Below are 22,299 nucleotides of genomic sequence, written 5' to 3' on the forward strand. Positions count from 1 at the left end.
TCTACCTGTCACTCCAGCCAGATCCAGCCCTGCCTCCAGATCCCAGCTGCATCTTGTCGCTTCACCCAAGTCCAGTCTTATTCCCAGCTCCAAGCGTCTTCTTGCCATTCCTGCTAGGCCTAGTCTTGCCTCCAGTTCTGAGCCAAGTCCTGCTGCTCTAGTCATGCCTAGTCTTGCCTCCAGTTCCAAGCCTTGTCTTGTCGTTCCAGCCATGCCTAGTCTTGCTTCTAGCTCTGAGTCTTGTCTCTTTGCTCCAGCTGCACCTAGCCTTGCTGCTTCTGCCAAACTTACTCTCACCTCCAGTCCAGAGCCTTGTCCTGCTATATTGCCAAGAACTGGTTCTGCCTTCGATCCTGCAGACTTACCTTGTTGCCCTTCACTGCCTAGGTGGACCTGATTTTACTAAGGACTTTCTTCTGATGTAAATAGTTGTTGAAAATAAAGAATTCTTTTGTAATTCTGTCTGGCCACCTCTTAGTCTGAACAGGACAGCTACCATGAGCAAGCAAGCCCACTTGTGCTTAGCCATGGGGAGGTGGGGATCGGATGGGGCTAGTGGTATAATAAAGCTTTGTCATGAGTAAGGATGGCGAGCAGGGGGCTCCCATCCAGACTGTTAAGCGCATGCGTAGCACTGAGGAATTAGGTAGCCATTCAAAGAGACACAGATCGGGACCGCCCTAACCTTTGGGGTTGATATGGCTGGGGTTTTCCCACGCTTCTTCAGTTTGTTAGGATTCCTGTTATGTACAAGCAATAAAACTTTAGAGACCAGTTCCTTGTCTCAGCGTGTTTCCTGGCAGTTAGGACAAGCTTGGCCAGTACTCTCCCAGTATAATGATATGTGGAAATGACTTGGGAGATAGGAAGAGCCCAGACTAGATAACTATCATGCAAAAGGTATCTCAGCCCACAGAAGCAAAAGGGATGTGGGAAGATTTTCAGAAGGGACCCTCCCTAGTTTTCTAGAAAGTAAAAGTAAAGGAGGGGAGAAATACTTTCAGACTTACAAGATTCTGTTACTGTAACCTTACAATAAATATGCTGTAGCGTTATTACTCATAGTCTGTGCTTCTTTTCTGGACTACCTTGAACAGCTGATAATAAGGCTCATGGGATATTACACACTCCCTGGAGTAAGTGGGTGGGGATTTTTTTCTTCCTAAAATTTTACTTTTGACCTAGGTGGTGTGACCATATGCTGCAGAATCCCCAGTAAGGAGATTTACCTGGGTTACTGGCTTGTTGGAACAAGTGGATGGTACTAACAGGGCCAGTCAGTATTTTGTGGCTGCTACTTATGCTTAGTTCTCAAAAGTCTGTTTTTGAGGTCACATACGGCAATCAGGTTTTAAAAAACAAACAACATAAAACTGATTTTTATATTTTTACCATCCTTGTGGTTTCCCCAAGTCTGCAAAAAGCCTTATCTGCCAGATGTGATAGTTATTTTGCTGTATAATGATTATCACTGATTTTTAATCTGAAAAAAATAATTATACTGGATTTTGCATTATAAGATATGAGCTATAAACAGACATTCAACTAAGAGTTGAATTAGGTCGTAATGACTGAAAAATTCAAATTGGCTTAAATTGAAAATGTGATAGTTATATTGGATATGAATATTTCATTACTTGTTGTCAATAAAAAAGTTGTCCCAGTATAATTATACTATACTTATAGTGCTATTGAATTTCCAAGTAGTATTATATTTGTTTAACAAATATCTTGCACAGTTCTGCTATGCAATTGCTTTCTGTGTAGTGATTACAGTGGACTACTTATGAGAAAGTGTCACTTGCAACTGGACCAAGTACAGATGTTGTCAAGAATCTAAATGTACTTCCATTACCTAATCCAAAGATGAAAGAGAATAAAAACTATTCCTAGCAGGCATTTATCTTTCTTCTCACAAATATCCATTGTGTAATGGGTCCAATTTATTTATGACATCTTTTTCTAATTGTAAGATGGTTCTTCTGTCGTTTCTAATCCCATTGCCTTCTAACAAACCTAGCTAGTTTTTTTAAGCATTTCCGGTGTTTACATTGAAACTAATAAATCTGTATTCATTCTTTTTTGCTGGAATCTCATTAGTTCTTGTTATCTGACTTTTCATCAATGTTGGTATCATCTTTAAAACATAGCATACAGGAAATTAACATTGTAATACAAATAAATACATAACACACTGACTAGACTATTTCAAAGTCAGTGATTGAGGTATGCATCTGAATTGCAACTCCATACAACCGGAACTCAATTCTAAGTTTGCTTTAGCTTCATCTTTTCCTTTCTCAGATCTGGGCAGGTGAGAATATCTAGTTCACACTTCTTAGTAAAGTAAAATCACAGTAGGAAATAAAAGAAACTCTAAGCACATCATCATGCAGTGTCCTTGGCAGCACAGCCCTCTGTAAAAATTAAGAACAACAGAGGGAGTTTTTTTCTCATTTTCACCTCGAATGAATGTCTAGAAAGAGAAAGGAGTCCCATGCTCATGGCAGCCATCCCATTTAGCTCAGGAAAGAAGGGCAATTACTATATAACACATAGCAGGCATAGTAAAGTTTTTGGATCTTCTTGAGACACAGTGCCTCCTAGAGCCTATCCTTGCAGCAATATAGCTTACCATCTCCTCATCACTGTTGGGGATGGCCAGGCAGTTCAAGGGTATCTTATATGATCCATGGCACAGAGTCTACCATGCTAAGGATGCTTGCTCTTACTTTATACTGTGGTCTAGCTAGTTCTTTTGTTTTTTTTGTTTTAATATGCTAGGTTTTGTACAACATATTGAGGCAAACTGAACAAACTACATTATGGCTTAATGCAGTGTGTAAACACAATTTAACTGGGCAAAAAATAAATCATAACTACCTTCCTATCCATACTTTAGCAATGTGGTCTGTTCTTGGGCCATATGCTGCATTTCTCTTTGCTCTGCCAATGTTTTTTAAAGGTTTCCCTTGGCATTAAGTCCAGTCGTGTCCGACTCTAGGGGGCGGTGCTCATCTCCGTTTCAAAGCCGAAGAGCCGGCGTTTGTCCGTAGACACTTCCGTGGTCATGTGGCCAGCATGACTACACGGAATGCCGTTACCTGCCTGCCGAAGCGGTACCTATTAATCTACTCACATTTGCATGTTTTCGAACTGCTAGGTTGGCAGGAGCTGGGACTAGCAACGGGAGCTCACCCTGTCACGTGGATTCGAACCACTGACCTTCCAATCGGCAAGCTCAGCAGCTCAGCGGTTTAACCCGCAGCGCCACCGCGTCCCTTCTGCCAATGTTAACAAAGTGCAAATATTGTTACTTTTTAATTTTGAACAGTGAGATAAGGACATACTTAAGCCTCATCTACACATGCAAAATAATGTGGTACAAATGAAGGGAAAGTCATAAGGCAATAAAGAAGTTATGCTAAGTGGGTGGTGTTGTTGTTTATTCGTTTAGTCGCTTCCGACTCTTCGTGACTTCATGGACCAGCCCACGCCAGAGCTTCCTGTCGGTCGTCAACACCCCCAGCTCCCCCAGGGACGAGTCCGTCACCTCTAGAATATCATCCATCCATCTTGCCCTTGGTCGGCCCCTCTTCCTTTTGCCTTCCACTCTCCCTAGCATCAGCATCTTCTCCAGGGTGTCCTGTCTTCTCATTATGTGGCCAAAGTATTTCAGTTTTGCCTTTAATATCATTCCCTCAAGTGAGCAGTCTGGCTTTATTTCCTGGAGGATGGACTGGTTGGATCTTCTTGCAGTCCAAGGCACTCTCAGAATTTTCCTCCAACACCACAGTTCAAAAGCATCAATCTTCCTTCGCTCAGCCTTCCTTATGGTCCAGCTCTCGCAGCCATATGTTACTACAGGGAACACCATTGCTTTAACTATGCGGGCCTTTGTTGTCAGTGTGATGTCTCTGCTCTTAACTATTTTATCGAGATTTGTCATTGCTCTTCTTCCAAGGATTAAGCGTCTTCTGATTTCCTGACTTCAGTCAGCATCTGCAGTAATCTTTGCACCTAGGAATACAAAGTCTTTCACTGCTTCTACATTTTCTCCCTCTATTTGCCAGTTATCAATCAAGCTGGTTGCCATAATCTTGGTTTTTTTGAGGTTTAGCTGCAAACCAGCTTTTGCACTTTCTTCTTTCACCTTCATCATAAGGCTCCTCAGTTCCTCTTCACTTTCAGCCATCAAAGTGGTATCATCTGCATATCTGAGATTGTTAATGTTTCTTCCAGAGATTTTAACTCCAGCCTTGGATTCCTCAAGGCCAGCTTGTCGCATGATGTGTTCTGCATACAAGTTGAATAGGTAGGGTGAGAGTATACAGCCCTGCCATACTCCTTTCCCAATCTTAAACCAGTCTGTTGTTCCGTGGTCTGTTCTTACTGTTGCTACTTGGTCGTTATACAGATTCTTCAGGAGGCAGACAAGATGACTTGGTATCCCCATACCACTAAGAACTTACCACAATTTGTTATGGTCCACAGAGTCAAAGGCTTTATAATAGTCAATAAAACAGAAATAGATGTTTTTCTGAAACTCCCTGGCTTTTTCCATTATCCAGCGGATATTGGCAATTTGGTCTCTAGTTCCTCTGCCTTTTCTAAACCCAGCTTGTACATCTGGCAATTCTCGCTCCATGAAGTGCTGAAGTCTACCTTGCAGGATCTTGAGCATTACCTTACTGGCATGTGAAATGAGTGCCACTGTTTGATAGTTTGAACATTCTTTAGTGTTTCCCTTTTTTGGTATGGGGATATAAGTTGATTTTTTCCAGTCTGATGGCCATTCTTGTGTTTTCCAAATTTGCTGGCATATAGCATGCATTACCTTGACAGCATCATCTTGCAAGATTTTGAACAGTTCAGCTGGGATGCCGTCGTCTCCTGCTGCCTTGTTATTAGCAATGCTTTTTAAGGCCCATTCAACCTCACTCTTCAGGATGTCTGGCTCTAGCTCACTGACCACACCGTCAAAGCTATCCCCGATATTGTTATCCTTCCTATACAGGTTTTCTGTATATTCTTGCCACCTTTTCTTGATCTCTTCTTCTTCTGTTAGGTCCTTGCCATCTTTGTTTTTGATCATACCCATTTTTGCCTGGAATTTACCTCCAATGTTTCTAATTTTCTGGAAGAGGTCTCTTGTCCTTCCTATTCTATTGTCTTCTTCCACTTCCGCGCATTGCTTGTTTAAAAATAATTCCTTATCTCTTCTGGCTAACCTCTGGAATTTTGCATTTAATTGGGCATATCTCCCCCTATCACTGTTGCCTTTTGCTTTCCTTCTTTCTTGGGCTACTTCTAGTGTCTCAGCAGACAGCCATTTTGCCTTCTTGGTTTTCTCTTTCTTTGGGATGTATTTTGTTGCCGCCTCCTGAACAATGATGCCAACTTCTGTCCAGAGTTCTTCCGGGACCCTATCTACTAAGTCCAGTCCCTTAAATCTATTCTTCACCTCCACTGCATATTCCTTAGGAATATTAGTGAGCTCATATCTAGCTGATCTGTGGGTCTTCCCTAATCTCTTTAGTCTGATCCTAAATTGTGCAAGAAGAAGTTCGTGATCTGAACTACAGTCAGCTCCAGGCCTTGTTTTTACCGACTGTATAGATGTCCGCCACCTTTGGCTGCAAAGGATGTAATCAATCTGATTTCGGTGTTGTCCATCTGGTGAAGTCCATGTATAAAGCCGTCTCTTAGGTTGTTGGAAGAGAGTGTTTGTTATGCAGAGTGAATTGTCTTGGCAAAATTCTATCAGCCTGTGTCCTGCTTCGTTTTGTTCTCTCAGGCCATACTTACCTGTAATTCAAGGTGTCATTTGACTGCCCACCTTAGCATTCCAGTCTCCTGTGATGAAAATAACATCTCTTTTAGGCATGTTGTCCAGTAGGTGCTGCAGATCCTCATAGAACTGCTCTACTTCAGCTTCTTCAGCATTTGTGGTTGGGGTGTATATTTGGATCACTGTGATGTTAGATGGCTTGCCCTGAATTCGAATTGAGATCATTCTGTCGTTTTTTGGGTATCCAAGCACTGCTTTAGCCACTTTACTATTAATTATGAAGGCTACTCCATTTCTTCTGTGGTCCTCTTGTCCGCAGTAGTAGATCTGGTGGTCATTTGATGTGAAGTGGCCCATTCCAGTCCATTTCAGTTCACTGACGCCCAGAATGTCTATCTTTAATCTTGACATCTCACCAATAACCACATCCAATTTGCCCTGGCTCATAGATCTTACATTCCAGGTTCCGATGGTGTGTTGATCCTTAGAACATCGGATTCGCCGTTCACCACCAGCACCGTCGGCCGCTAGCCGTCCTTTCGGCTTTGAGCTAGCTGCGTCATCACGTCTGGGGCTAGTTGAGCTCATCCTCTGTTCCTCCCCAGTAGCATTTTGACCATCTTCCGACCTGGGGGTCTCATCTTCCGATGGTATACCGACATATCTCTGGTTGTACTGATCCATTTAGTTTTCACGGCAAGAATACTGAGGTGGGTTGCCATTACCTTCCCCAGGGATCGCATTTAGTCTGACCTCTCTGTCATGACCTTCCCGTCTTGGGTGGCCCTTCACGGTTTAGCTCATGGCATCATTGAGGTGCTCAAGCTCCAGCACCACGACAAGGTAACGATCCTTTGCTGAAGTGGGTGGTACCTTTTAAAAAATGCCTTTCTATATATATAAAGACTCCTTGCCTACAGAAATCTTTTACAGCAGAAGTGGACAAAGCAAGGGTCTTCCATCAGTAAACCTTTTGTTGTTGTTGTTGTTCAACACATTGTAAGGATTTTTTCCCCACATTGGAGAACAAAATGATAGCCCCACTTGTAATCTTAAATGACAGAATTGTTACATTAACATGGTACTACCTTATCTTTCATTTGTAGACTTAGGTGTTCTAAATTTTACACCTAGAACAAAGACAGAGGCTGATAGATGTAGGAAGTTAGCCATTCTCAAATAGTGCGAGAGAGACCTTGGTATCAAAGCTGATTCAAAACAGTTAAATAGCAGTTCCTATGATATTTAGAGGACAGGATAATTAGTTAATTAGCAGCAACACCAATCAGAGGCAGAAAGCACAACAGCTTTGGGAATTACCCACCCACTTTTTCTGTAACAAGCACTGCTCAGAGTGAAAATCTTCTGTAGCCATTCCATAACGGTGAGGTTATCCTTTCCAAAACCTCATCCAGAGTATATCTTCATCATTGGCATAATGTATAGTAAGGTGTCATGATAGAGATGAGGAACCTTTCTAGAAATATATCCCTAGTATACTATTTTCACTGTACTCTGCATTAACTTCACATCATATATAAAATATTCAGTTGATATCAGGTAAAATATTACTTTCTATTAAGTTGGTATTTTGCGTATTTGAGAGTGTGTCTTATATTCTACTACTTCTTTCTTGCCCATTCCATTTTATTTCTATGTCATGCAGTCTACAAACCCTGGATGGCCCTCACTGCTCTCATCTGATTTTTTTCCAATTTGTATCTTTAATAGGTAAAAAGCCCAGTTGAGTTAGCAGCTGTCAATGCTTGTCACAGCCCAATGCAAGCTGCCAGAGTCAGGGCTGCAGAGTCAGGGGTGTAATGAGACCTTAATAGTGCAATTACCACCCATTGATTTACTCAGCACATAATTGGCAGTGGCAGCAGCTGTCTTGTAATAGATGGCTGTGATTACTGGCAGTGAGGAGCTGGTATAGACAGCCCTGAATTTTGGTGGGCCCAAAGCTAGAATACATGTTTTGCATACAGAAAGTCATAGACTCAGTCTTGTGGACCTACAGTAGAAATATCGCAGGTTAGAAATTACCTCTGTCTAGGATCCTAGAAAGCAGTTTCAAATGATACTATGCAAAAAGTAAGATAGATGGAGGTGCTTTGGTACAGGCAGAACTTATCTTAAGAAATACAGTGAAGGGAGCAATCGATGGAAAGGAAAAAAGAAGAAGAATCACTTCATTATGGCCAGTGTTGCTCACCATCTAAGATGTTATTCTATTATTGGATGTAGACCAAGAATATTTCATACAGTCGTAAAACTATGGAGTTGGGAGGGATCACAGTCCTCTGCAATGTGCAGGAAACCAATGAAACCATCCTTGAGACTTGTCTGTCTTCTCAAAAACCTCCACGGATGGGGACCCACAATCTTCATAGGTAGCCTGTTCTTCTGTTTTACAGATTTTATCATCAAGAAGTTTTTCCTTATATTTAAACAAAATCTAAGTAGTTGCAACTTATACCCATTAATTTTGGCCCTAAATTCTGTGGCAATGTAAAACAGATTCTGACCATCTTTCCTATGGCACACTTTTACAGTATGTCTCTGAACACTGATATCATGTCTCCCCTTTTCTTTTCTTCATACTGAACATCCCAGGTTCCTTTAGCCTGTCTTCAAGTTCCTGTATCATCTTTGTCACTCTCCTTTGAACCCATTCCCTGTCACTATCCTTCTGGAAATATGCTCAGAATTGTGCATAGTACTCTAAGTATGGTCTTACCAATACAGAGTAGAGAGGAATAAAGACATCACACATCTTTGATTCAGTTCTTCCTCTAATGCAGTCTAGAGCTGTGTTACCTCTTCTAGCAGCTGTCTCATGTTCAGCTTATTGTTACCACTAAGTCTTTCTCCAATGTCATGCTTCAAAGCCATGAATCCCCCATCTTGTATGTGTGTCTTATATTTTTCTTTCCTATGTGTAATACCATACATTTCTCTCTGTTGAAGGACATTTTGTTCCTCTCAACCCAGTTTTCCAGTCTGTCCAGAGTGTAATCTTGTTCTATCAACCTGGATATTTTCAGACCTCCCAACTTCATATCATCTGCAAACTTGATCAGCAGCTCATAATCCAGGTCATTAATAAAAACATTGAATAATACTGGCCCAGAGACAGATTCCAGCTGGTTATTGCTAACTTTTACCAATATTGTTGTTATTAACTTCATACTGCCCCCAGGAGGTTTCTGTTTTCCAAAATCAGCATTTGAGTACTCTATCCATCTAGATTATAGAATCCATCTAGATCATAGAATTTGGATGCCAGCTTGTCTTCATGTTCCACAGATCAGCCAGGTTACTGACAGTATCACTGAGGATGATGTGCAAAATTTCCTTTACACATTTAGGAACTTATCTGGATCCCTCAGGTATCTGGGTCAGATCATCTTCACTGGCCCATGCTTTCAGAGATTTCTGTCAGCTTTCTGTCAAAAGTTGACTATGGGATGATCTGTCCATGATAACAGAGTCAAAGCTCTTCTACCTTCTGATTTTCAGGTCTGAACAGAATATCAAATTCAGCATATGCCCTGAAGCATGCATGAAGTCAGAGACTAGCTGGGAAATATCTATGGTCATAATGGTAAATACAAAATCCTGAGCCACTCCAAACTGGGTGACCTCAGCATTGACACTTACCTCTTCTAAGACAAGGAACCTGGAATAATCCAATGCTACACCTAAGATCATCTCAAGTAGCTAAGAAAGTTCATTAGAAAATGGTGTGGACAGAATACTAACAATGCCTCTATACTATCCTACTCACTCTAAGAGCATGTACTCAGATTTGACACTGTCAGATGGAGCACGTAATCAGCAGGATGTAATTCTTAAAGCTATTCTGATCCTAGTCAGCTGCATCATGGAAACCCACAGAGAGAGGTGGAACTTTTTTTATCAGCCCGGTTTCCATGATAATATGTTAGTTCAGCTCTATAAACCAAGATTCATTCTGGGATAATACATGTTTTACCTGCAATTGATCTGGCATTGAAGAACAGGATGTTTAAAATCAGAAGAGCCATCATACTGCTGTTGATTTCCTTGGCTGCATCCTTGATGGGTGGCCAGACTTTGTCCTGCCCTTCCGACCCTGTAATAGCCAAATTGCACCTTCGCACCATATTTCCTCCAGACAGTTACTACTTAATGTTCCTGACCCGGCTGATTTTTATTTCCCACCCATTTGCATTTTCCAGCTGCATGTCTTAATACCAGGCCACAACCAATCAGCAGTCCCAATTCATCCCCCCACCCTAGTATTCACATAAGCATTCAAAAAATAAAACAGAGTACCTCTGGCCTCAAGGCCTCCCTAATGGGCCCCTGCCAGAATACAGAAGCTGATTTCAGTCCAGTTTCTCAGAGATATATTCACTTAGAGAGTTTGAAAATAAAAAATACATAGGCTTTTTCATGTTGTTTCTTGCATTATTTATGTTATAGCATTGGTAATAACCCCTCTTGCTTAGACAAAATGCTGTTGTTTGACTTGAACAATTCCATGGCTAAATCAGTCATTTCATTAGAAGCGAATCTCCACATCCTTCCCTCAGTTGCCACATTTTACTTCTGTCTTGTTAAATCCACATTTGGAGTCCTTTTAGATGGGCCTTTTATTCTGACACTAACAAGCCATCTTACATTAAGTCTACTGTGTATCTTCATTAGACAGAATCATAGAACTGAAGATTTGGAAAGGACCATTTACAGCATTGAGTCCAATACTCTCCTGAGTCCTGGAATCCAAATGAAAGCATACTGATATCATGCCATTTTATTGTATATTTATTCTATATTGTAAACCACCCAAAGTCCCTCTGTTCGGAGGAGATGGGCAGTGACAAATTTGATAAATAAATAAATAAAATACCCAGACAGAGGGCTATCTAGCCTCCACATCCAATGAAAAGGGACACATCACCTCTCTTGGCAATTGGCTCTAAGCTGCTCTTACTGTGAGGAAGTTTTTTCTAACATTGAATTGGAATCTGTCCTCCTGTAATTTAATTCATTATTTTATGTCCTGCATTCTGGAATAAGACATATTTTCTAGTATTTGAAAAGTACTATTATATCCTCCCAGTTGTCTTTTCTCAAGGCTAAACATATCCATCTCTTTCAATCTCTTTTAACAGGGCTGATTGTCCAACCCTCTAATAATATTTGAGAGAGCTCAGTTGTTGCAGGGCTTTCCTCCCAGAAAGAATCTGCATCGGGTCCTCCTTTTTGCCCTGGCAAGGGCATCTTGTTACTCAGGATAACTTGGCTCTCTTTCCAACTGGCTTTGAATAACAGAAGAGTAGAGTGTCATATTTGAATGAAGACAACTGCATGCAGATACTTGTCTTCTGATAGCTCTATAATACCCAGAAATAAAAGAATTGTATAACTTTACCCTTTGTTCCTCATCTTTATGGTTGCTCCACTCCAGCAAGTCTCAGAGTAGGAAAGAGCAACATGCTTCTTTGCATTTTCACATGCACAGAGCATAGTGCAATATCTAGACTTGCAGGGATGGGAGAGCTGTGGAGAATTGTTTGAGTGAATCAGTGCATGGCTATTTTAACTTCTGATAAATATTTGGTGGAAGAGGCATTCTGTAGGTCCCATTTTCCAAAGCAATTTCTGAATTTACAGCTGATGAATTATTTCTTGTTCTGTGTGTGAAAGGCACCATACACAATCACTACAGGTAGAAGAATTATAAATTGGAGCTTATCTGAAGTATGTGGCCTCAGAAGTTTAAGCAGTTCTGGAAGAGATAGCCTGTATAATTTTAAGATACTAAAAGATAAGGGGCTGGGGGCAGCAATAAGCAAAATTAAAAATGGTGAGATCTTTCTAAAATTGCTCTTTTTTTAAGGACCTGCATTCTGACAGAAATGTAGCTTTACAGAAAGAGCCACCAGCTGGACTAACTACAGAAAGTTGCTAAATGGACAGTTTTTTAAAAAAATTGTTGCAATTTTTTAAAAATACGCAGAATATAATTTATTATAGTTGTTTTACAGTCTCTCTGTATAATTCTCTTAGCTATTCCCCATATATTCAGCCCAACTTACCTCACAGGGTTGTTGTTGTGGAGGAAATAGGAGGAAGGAATATTAGGTATGTTCGCCACCTTGAGTTATTTATAAAAATAAAGGCAGGATAGAAAATAAATAAATTAAATACATAAAAAATAAATATAACCAAAGTTCCTCAAAATGGTCAAATTCCACAATTTTGGGATATCCTGTAATTCAAAATAGCATTCATGAAAACATCTAGCCATGAAACTACTTATTTTACAATGTTATTGGAACCAATAATGAACAAAGACAAATCATATGAGTCAATCTATTCTCAAATTTCTTACATTGCCAACAGAGAGAATCTACAGTCCATCCTTTCTAATGCATTATTTGAGTCAGCCAATAATCTCAGAATAAAATGTGTTTATGAATTAATTTCAATCTCAAGCCTAAACAACATTTGTAAAGAAATCATAAATGTCAATCATTTCAACTTTAAAGATATTTTTATATTTCTGATATAGATATGAAATCAGTCTGATTTCAAAAGCAGACTCCATCAAACATTAGAATATCTCAGGTTTCTTTCAAGAAGACAAGACAGCTGGTCCATTTTTTGCTATCAAGAATATCAATGCCCAGTGATATTTTTAAAAGTCTGATAAATTAAGGTCTCTTTCAAAATAGTCTCAGTTTAACTAATGAAATTCTTGGCGACTTGTCTTCCCATATACATTTCATCAATAATCTATCTATCTGAATAAAATATCTACAGTATTTGGAATTAGCAGCCTGGAAGGGAAAAGCAGTACAGCATCTCCTCTGTTGCACAGATCACCATGGATAAGAATGTTTGAAACAGGAGCAAATCAGCCTGGACCTGTCATTGTTCTTGGACATCATTCTTTTGTTTCTGCAATACATAAACTGTATTAACAAAAAGGAATCATACCAAATACAGTACATTGCACTTTTCATGTGTATTTGAAGTGCTTTGGCAGGATGCGTAGGTTTTCTTCTCCTTCTCTTTTGTACTAGTTAAGGAAACAGTTCAGCTCAGAGTATTTGGCAGGAAACCATGCTACTGTTAGGACTTTTAGTCTGTTGGCTCTGCTCGGTGAGAACTGAGGTCTCTCACTGTGCCCAGCAACTTGTAGTGCGGCCTTCCCCAATTTGGCATCCTTCAGGTGTGTTGGAATTGCAATTCCAAGAATTCCTAGCCACAATATATTGGTATGTGGCAAAATGTCTCCAAGAAACAGTCAACATTTTCTATAGCGTGCAAGTATTCCCAAACCAAGGAGAAAAAAAATCAGATTCATATTTTATATCTGATCATACCAATCGAAGCGAATATTTGTAGCTCATGGTAGAACTGTGGAGTCCTTCAGTGAAGAGGTTGCCCAGTCTGGCAATGAAACGTCTGCAAGAAAACAACAAGGCTCAGAGAGCACCAAGGGCTCCACATATCTGATCATAAATAGAATCTAAATCTTTTCTCAAGAGAAAACCCATTAATGTCTCCTCTCTTGCACAGTATGAACTATGCACAGAAATACATGGAAAAATCAAAGATTTTACTAAAAGTGTTATGGGCACCAGAGTGGATATACTGGTGAAATAGAAAACATTTGTTTTCTAAATTATTCTAATTTCTCAACTTAGAAAAGAGAAATCAGGTCTATACAAATTCCTATGTATTCTATTATCCCTATATCGCAAATTAAGAATTATATAGACCCAAAATAACATTAAATAATGATTTTAGCCTCCTGTTTATAGTGGACTGAAACATCACCCCTCAGAATCAGCAGTTGTCTTAAGTACTGCATGTTCACAGCCCAGAAAAAATTTATGATAGTCACATCCACAATGCTGGCTTCATGGATTTTGGTGGCAACTTTTCCTCATGTTATATATGCCTTGGCAAATTGTGAACATCTGAAAATCCCTGCTGAAATCTTGTAAATGTACAGGGGGGAAAAGAATGCTCCAAGATATCCTTAGTGTATACAGCTTCCTTGAGGCTCTTCATCTATAATGCAAGTGCTGGATGCACTATTGATTTCCCTTACCAAAGGCACTCCCTTTAATCCTTGGATTTCTTTTTTATCATTTCATATCCTAGATAATGTGTCTGAATGTTGAGGAATGGAATTCATGCATTCAAGGTCAAAGAGATGCCCAAAACTTCTGCAAAATGTTTTTATGCATTTTTAGATTGGATTTATAACTGATCCAAATCGTTTTGCTGCCTTAGTCAAAAGTAAGATGGCTACTGGCTGTCATTTCACCTAACAAAGGCAGCTGGACTGGCGGTTGGATAATGTCCGGTCTCCAGCACCTGAGTCAGCAGGCAAGCTAGTTCAAGACAAGATAGTGCTGAAGAAAAAACATTGTCCTCTAATAGACTGGAACAGCTGGAAGGTTCCCATCACGTGTAATGGGCACTAGAAGAGGTAGACCTGGTTGAATTACATCCATAATACTGCAGCACCTATGCATAACATTCCATATGGCTCTAGGGCTTAAAGTGGCACTTCTTTGTGCTACTGACATTGCTTCCTTCTTGCACTCAGGGAAGTGGTTTCCAAGCAGTTACCACCTGGTCTATTACTAATCTTGGCTCAGAATTGCAAGGTGAAGCTGCTGTGCAACATATGGCATGAAGCTATCCAGTAACTAGCTAGCTGCAGTTTTTTTTCCCCGCAGCAAACTGATACTTTGAATATAACTTTTTGAAGAAAGACTATAGCTTGAAGACAGAACCGTTTAGGAGTCCTAGTCCTTCTGTTCTGGCGGCTGAAGTGATCAAATCAGAAATGCAGTCTTCAAGAGTTTTGGGGTGCCAACTTCAGCCCTATGTGGATAGGATATACTGTAATATGCCCTAAATGGAGCTGCTCTTGAAGAAGATCCAGAAACTTCAATGGATGCAGAATTCAACTGTCTGAATGTCAGTGGGAATAAGGCAGTTTTGCCCCACCTCTCGATGTTCATTTAGAGCTAGTAATTATCTTGTGATTTTGTAGACCAATAAAAAGTGGTGCTCATCCATTTCAAATTATAAGATAGATGTAATTTAACATGTAGATTTAATCAAAGCTGGAAATAAGGAAATATATAAAATTAAAATTCCTGCCCAGAAGTCCTGAACCGATTAGAATCATGGTCAAAGGCAAATCATGAATGTTCTGCTGCAGAAATTCCAGAGGAACTATTCCTTATTCTTAGTTTCTGCATGGCTAAACCTTTCCAGTACTTCAAAATGTGGTTATCCTATTATCAAAAGCAATTCCAGATTAATGTGCAAAACAACTAGATTCCCCCCCCCATAATTTATGTGCTGAATCTGCTGTTCTAAAATACAGAGTTACAAAATTCAAAGGACGTTTTGCACCATCCTTCTAACAGAGACAATTGCCTCTTGTTAACACCGTCTCTTCTCTTCAAACAGTCTTTGCCTGCATGTGGCTTTGCTAAGAAAGCTCCCGACTTTGTTTTGCAGATTGGAAGTAATGGAAAATGCTGTTCTTCCCTGGGCAGCTTCTTCCAGCGCTTAAACTAATTCATTCATATTCAGTGTTGTTCCATAGTGGAATGTGTCATGCTTCACCTCCCAGCTGTCAGTTCATGTTGTGTCTCTTTTGCTCTTTAGTGCTCAGTTTCTTCTCCCTAGGAAGGTATCTGCCCATGCCCTAATTCCATTGTACCTTTCTTTTTATAACGTGAAACAGATGCGAGGCAGGCAGCTCCCATCGACTTCCCTGGATTTGTACATGTGCTTGTATGTGTGCAGACGCATATAGAATATATATGGACGAGGGACTAAGAAGCCTTTGATAATATGTCCCTCCCCAGGGACTGAATTGGCCCAAGCATCTCATTTGCGTGCAGGCGTCTAAATACCCTTCAGATTCGTGGTCACAGCAGGAGAGGAAGGAAGCTGCTGCTGCTACAATAAATTACATTTGAATTTACAAGTACCTAACTGCTAATTGGACAGTTTTAAATTTGTTTTGGGAGTGAGAGAGAAATAGATTTTTGGAGTGATGATCAGAATACCATAAATCAAGGGCTTTATCAGAGCCCACTGATAGCTTTAAATGTTGCCATGACAATTCCTGAGCCTGTCTCTTGTCTCCTGTCCAGTACAGTTGATGGTGCCATCCTTGCCCTTCTTTCCAGAAGGGATGGTATTTTATGATATGCTAGAATAAATGTATTAATGTTCGCTCTGTGATTTTTTTATGCTTTAATCCTAACCAACCAGAGCTATAATTATAATTTTAGAACATGGCCCTTTGCTCCAGGAACTGGAAGCTTTTGCTAAACAAAGCTGCAAATGTGCTTCCTTTTGATATAGTGCCAAATATTCCTTGGGGAAACATCTTTTGCCCTGGCTAATTCTACCTGTCTGCTGTCTGTTGTCTGTGTGCTTCCAGCAGGCAAGAAGCAAGACCGGCAGCTGTGAAAGCATCAGTCCCAGGGACTGAATCAGAGGCGACTTCAGTGCTAATTACTGTGTCCATCCTGCAGGAAGAGATGAGATGGGAGGTTTCAAGGCTGCCTGATGTCTTGATGGTGCTGGTGACCAGCTGGATGGGAGGAGTTGTGAAGCCTCTTAAAATATTGGCCTCACAGGGACTTCTTCATTCCTGTCCCTGATGGGTGACATGAGAATGCATTGCACTGTAGGATGTTATGAGTTTTCCAGAGCAGGAGATGGGAAACTGGCAGATCTTGGGGGGACTTGAGAGATCTTGGGGGGACTTGGGAGGAATGGGAGCAGGTGCTATAGCAGCTTTCAAGCAGGCCTAATGACCCAGAGGAATGGAAGTCATATGCAAAGTATCAGGAAACATCTATTCTCTAAGAAAAAATTAACGTTACACTAGAAATATACTTTAACTGGCCAATATTCCAAGGCTTTTATGGCAAGAAGAAACAAAAACAAAGTTACTGTGATATGAAAGCCCTTAAAAGCCTTATTCCCACTTGCATTATTCATGGCCCATCATGCCTTGACACAATTTCCCTCCTTACTTCCATGACATAGCCTTATCTCTGCCCCTCCCATGAAGGAGATGGGCTTAAGTCATCCTTAGCCCTATTAATATTGATCCCCATGGCTTACTCTAGTACCATCCAAAGCCAGCATGAAGGTGTGGAAATCAGTTCCTGTATGTTTTACCATCCATTATTGTGGAGGTGAAGTCAGGTCAGCAGCAGGAGGCATGATCAGAAGCATATTTTGAGAGTGCTGAGAGGCACATACATGCCCCTTCTCTCATCCCTTCACTTCAACCATTTCTCCCAGTTGCTGTCCTCTCCATTACAATTATTTCCTGAGTTCTTTTCAGAACTGTCAGATCCCTCATTTTCTGGTTTGGCCCCACCTTCTCTCAACAGGCTTCCAACAAGGTAGAGAAGAACAGAACAAACCTCCATTATTTCATCTGAGGAAGCAGAGGGATATATTTGTGCTTATTTGTCTGTTTCCTTGTACTTTATCTGTCTTGATGCCTTTCCATATATTTCTTTATTTCGCATTATTTTAAACTTGGAAGATGCCTAACTGGGGTATGGAAAGAGGAAAAGAAAAATCAGTTTAAAAAAGACAGTCAGACTTCTAAAATTAGCTTTCCCCCTTTCTGCTACAGTGCCCTGCTTGGGGGATGTTTTCTCCACTGGCTGGTAACAAGCTGAAGAAGAACAGCAAAGTCAGTAGAAAAACCCACTGTTTTTCCTAAAACAAGTGGCGCATTCACCAGTCAGGACACTATTTGGCAGGGTTTGGAGTAGATGCAATGGAATCAAGATGGAGATTGACACTTTAATTCTGTAATAGAGAAAGGGTCTAGGTTGCACCCTCTAGCTAGTTGGAAAGATACCTCAGCATAAGCTAAGTCATGCTTGGTATGGAAAAGATAAATACTAAAATTGTAGAGTTAGAAGACCCCTTTAGGTCACTGAGTAAGCCCCTGCTCAGTGCAGGAATCCAACAGATGGCCACCTGGCCTCTCCTTGAGGACATCCAGTGAAGGGGTGCCCTCTGAGTATTTGACTGTACTCTTCAACTGCTCTCATTGTTAGGAAGCTTTTCCTAGCAATCTGAATCTCCTTCCCGTCACTTAAATCCGTTACTCCATTTCTCTAACTCTGGAATGATAGCAAGCATCTCCTGAGCTACTTCTGTGCACCATCCTTTCAAGTATTTGAAGTAACCCTCCTAAGTGTTCTCAAGGTTAACACACCCAGCTCTTTCAGTCTCTCTTGAGGACTTAGTTTCTAGTCCCTTGAACATCCTCATTGCCTTGTCTGAACCTCTTAGTTTCTCTGAATCCTTGAAGTCTGAGGCCCAGAAATGGAGATAGTATTCAAGGTTGATTCTGGCAAAAAAAAAAAAAGGACTTAGTTGGAACTCTTCCTGCCATGATTTTGAAGCAGCCTAAAATTGCATTTCCTTTTTTTTTTTGGAGTCACATTATACTGCTGATTCATATTCAGTTTGCAATCAAGAATTATTCCAAGATCTTCTTCTCAAGTACTATTGCCAATTTTGATGTACTCCATCCTGTACCAATGCATCTGACATTTGTTTCCAGAGTGAAGAACTTATTATTAGTTTCTATTAAATTTCATTCTATTACTTGCAACCTTTTTCTCTAACCCAGAAACATTGCTTTGAAATCTATTTCTATCTTTCTAAGGCATTAACTGTCCACTTCAGCTTTGTGTAAGGTGCAAATTTGATAAGTATTCTTTCTACATCTTCATTCAAATCATTAATAAAAATAATAAAAGAATAGAAGACCCAGATTTCAATTCTGTGGCATCCCACTTATTACCTCTTTCCAATTTAATGAGAAACCACTGATAAGCAGTTTTTAAGTACAATCTTCAAGATTTTCTATGGAAATTTGAGAAGGGAACTCCACAACCGCAGGATGATTGTTTCACTGATGGCAACCGTGCATTGGAAATAGGATGGTTGATCTGAAGCCGTAAGAAGCAATTATCATCCTGCTGTGTCCAGCCCTAATCCTCTCAGCACAAGGAACTGGCAAGCCAAACATGCTTCAATCAGGTTAAAGTGTGAAGTTGGGATTAGCCAAGAGAATGAGAGGCACACAATACCATTGCATCCCCTTATTGCATCAGACTCAGCCTGGCCCAAAGGGCAGGAGATTAAATGCTTGGCTTGCTTGTCTGAGTGAGCACCCCACTGAGAAAGCTGTGCCCTATGGATGTTGGATAACAGTCGTTTTTCTCCCTAGCATTTTTCCTGCAGGTACAGGGTCCACTTTTTCGGATCAACTAAATGTTGATCCTTTGGTTGCAACAGGGATTAACTGACAGGCTTGCCACCCAAGCCTGACATTGTGGGCAGAGAGAGAGAGAGAGAGACTGGCCCAAGGTCACCCAGCTGGCTTTCATGCCTAAGATGGGACTAGAACTCACGGTCTCCTGGTTTCTAGCCTAGAGCCTTAACCACTGGACCAGACTGGCTCTCACTGAGGCAGACACATGTTCCTATGAAATTCTCTAAGGGCCATAAATTTGTGGTGGGATGGGATAACAACTACATTAGAAATTTTGTTAGATTGGTCTTTAAAGCATGGTCATTCCAGTTTTAAGGAAGTGTTTGAATAAGAGATACTGACTAACCATTTTTAATATCACAGGAATAAAGGAGATAAAAATGTTTTTGTGAGCAGAATGTTTTTGGCATATACCACAAGAAGGAATGTCAGTATAGTGAGTGTTATTAAGCTGTTTATTGGAGTGGAGTTTTAGTTTCCTGGTATTAAATCACATGTACACATGCTAAGTATAATGTAGGGCACTTCATGAAATAGGCACTATTATACAATGTTTGACACAACCCTGATGGTTTATGAGGATTGATTGGATTCTGCAAATTTCAGTTCTGGAAAATTTGATGCTGTGTTGGATGGAAGCTGCTGGAGCTGATGAGGTCAAGTCATCCAAGAAGTGATGGGAGCACTGCATTATCTTCAATTCACAGACATCTGGCCCTTGATTATCAGCACTTTTTATCAGAGGAGCCAGGGAAGCCAGAGATATCATGGTACCCCTGCCTTAATTTCTCCTGTCCTGAATAGTTATCAGGAGAGGCAAAAGGATGGGTATTAAATACAAAAGTTGAGTCATGACTTGTGTGTTCGAGGACACAGAACAAGGCACCTGTGCCTACTAGTTGAACTAAAGTAATATAATGCTTTTATTTTTTGCAAACCTCATTGAATTTCATCTTCTGTATATAGGTTATAAATAGGGCTAAATAAATCTGTTTGATATTTTATAATTATTACATTGTATTAAGCACAAAATTTGTTTTGCCCCATTTTTGTATCAGTTTGTGATATTTTTAAAGTCTGCACAAACATTTATATGCATTTTCATACTTATGTGCATGATAATTAATATGAATTAGTAAGTATATTTTTGTAGGCAAAGTTTATTTTTTATTTTTATGTATTATTTATGAAAAGAAATCAAAGAAAAAGCTAAAAGTGCAAGAAAGGCGAAAAAAGGAAAAGGAAAATAGAAAACAAAGAAAAAAGATGCAAAAAAGTGGCTTCCGATCTTCTTTACAGCAGTTATAGGTACAATTATAAATTTACCTCTTTCTCTAAAATTATAACATGACTCTCTTCTTTCTAAAATCTATCCTGTCTAATCATCAAAACCATAAACCATAAGTTCATTTTTTTCTGTTTTCTGCAAAAGGTCCATAAGGGATTTCCAGTCATCAGTAAATGTAGACATTGTCTTCTCTTTAATCAAACAGGTCAATTTGGCCATTTGAGCAAGTTCCATCATCTTCACCAACCTCCATTGTAGGTATTGCCGAATCTTTCCATCTCTGTGCATACAATAATCTTGCTGCAGTTATCATATATACCAAGACAAAGTTCTGTGACTTTTTCCAACTGTTTGTTCATCAGTCCCAAAAGAAAGACCTCTGGTCTCAATTGTATATTAATCTTTAAAATCCTAAGAATCAGTGCATGTATTTGAATCCAAAAATTTCTAGCTTTTTTACACGTCCCCCAAGCATGATAAAATGACTTTTCTTATTGTTCTCATTTCCAACATAAATTTGAAGTGCCTTTATACATTCTAGACAATTCCTCTGGTGACATATACCAACAGTACATCATTTTACAAAAATTCTCTTTAAGATTATAACATAGTGTAAATTTCAGTCCTTTCAACCACGTATATTCCCATTGTTCCATCTGTATAATATAATCAAGATTTTTAGCCCACTTTATCATACATTCTTTCACTTGTTCTTCTTGTGTTTCAAATTTCAATAGAAGTTTCTACATTTTAGCAATTACATGTTCATCATTTGTACATAACTTCATTTCAAACTCAGTCTTACAATGTTCAAAACCATAAACTCTTTTGTCTATTTTAAATCTTTCTAATAAAGTTCTCTGATTAAAAATGACTACATATTTATTTATTTATTTATTACTCATATTTAGCCACCACCCATCTCCCCCAGAAGAGGGACTCTGGGCAGTTTACAATAAAATTCCCCATAAAACATAAACATTAAAATCACATAAAACAATTATAATAAAACCCAATAAATAAATAAAATCCAAGAGAAATGTAAAATCCAGGCTGGTGGGAGGGACTCTAGGGTGCGAGCCATCCCCAAGAATGGTTATTCCCTTTCCCACCCCAGGCGAGACGGCAAAACCAGGTCTTCAGGGCCTTCCGGAAGGTCAGGAGAGAAGGGCCTGCCTCAGCTCCGGGGGCAAGATATTCCCGAGAGCGGGGGCCACCACAGAGAAGGCCTGCTTCCTGGGCCCCGCCAGATGAAATTCTCTTATGAACAGGGTCCATAACATGCCCTCTCTGGATGAACAGGTGGGGTGGGCCAATGTAATGGGGATGAGACGGTCCCTCAGGTAACCTGGCCCCGTGCCATGTAGGGCTTTAAAGGTAATAACCAACACCTTGAATTGGACCTGGAAGCAAACTGGCACCCAGTGCAGCTCACGCAGCAACGGTATTATATGTGCCCACCTAGGTGCACCAAAAATAGCCTGCGCAGCTGCATTTTGGACCAGCTGAAGCTTCTGGATACTCTTCAGGGGTAGCCCCATGTAGAGCGCATTGCAGTAGTCTATATGGGAGATAACCAGGGTGTAAGTGACTGTTCGGAGGGCTTCACGATCCAGGAACGGGCATAACTGGCGTACAACCTGAAGTTGTGCAAAGGCCCTCCTGGCCACGACTGCCACCTGCTCTTCGAGCAGGAGTCGTGAGTCCAGGAGAATCCCCAGATTACGCACTGAGTCTGTCTGGGGCAGTGCCACCCCATCCAGAACTAAAGATGACTTTCCCGGAAGATGAAGCCCCATCAACCCACAGCCACTCCATCTTACCAGGGTTCAGTTGAAGCCTGTTGTTCCCCAT

This window comes from Candoia aspera, chromosome 6 (assembly GCF_035149785.1).
Source record: "Candoia aspera isolate rCanAsp1 chromosome 6, rCanAsp1.hap2, whole genome shotgun sequence".
Classification (NCBI taxonomy): domain Eukaryota; kingdom Metazoa; phylum Chordata; class Lepidosauria; order Squamata; family Boidae; genus Candoia; species Candoia aspera.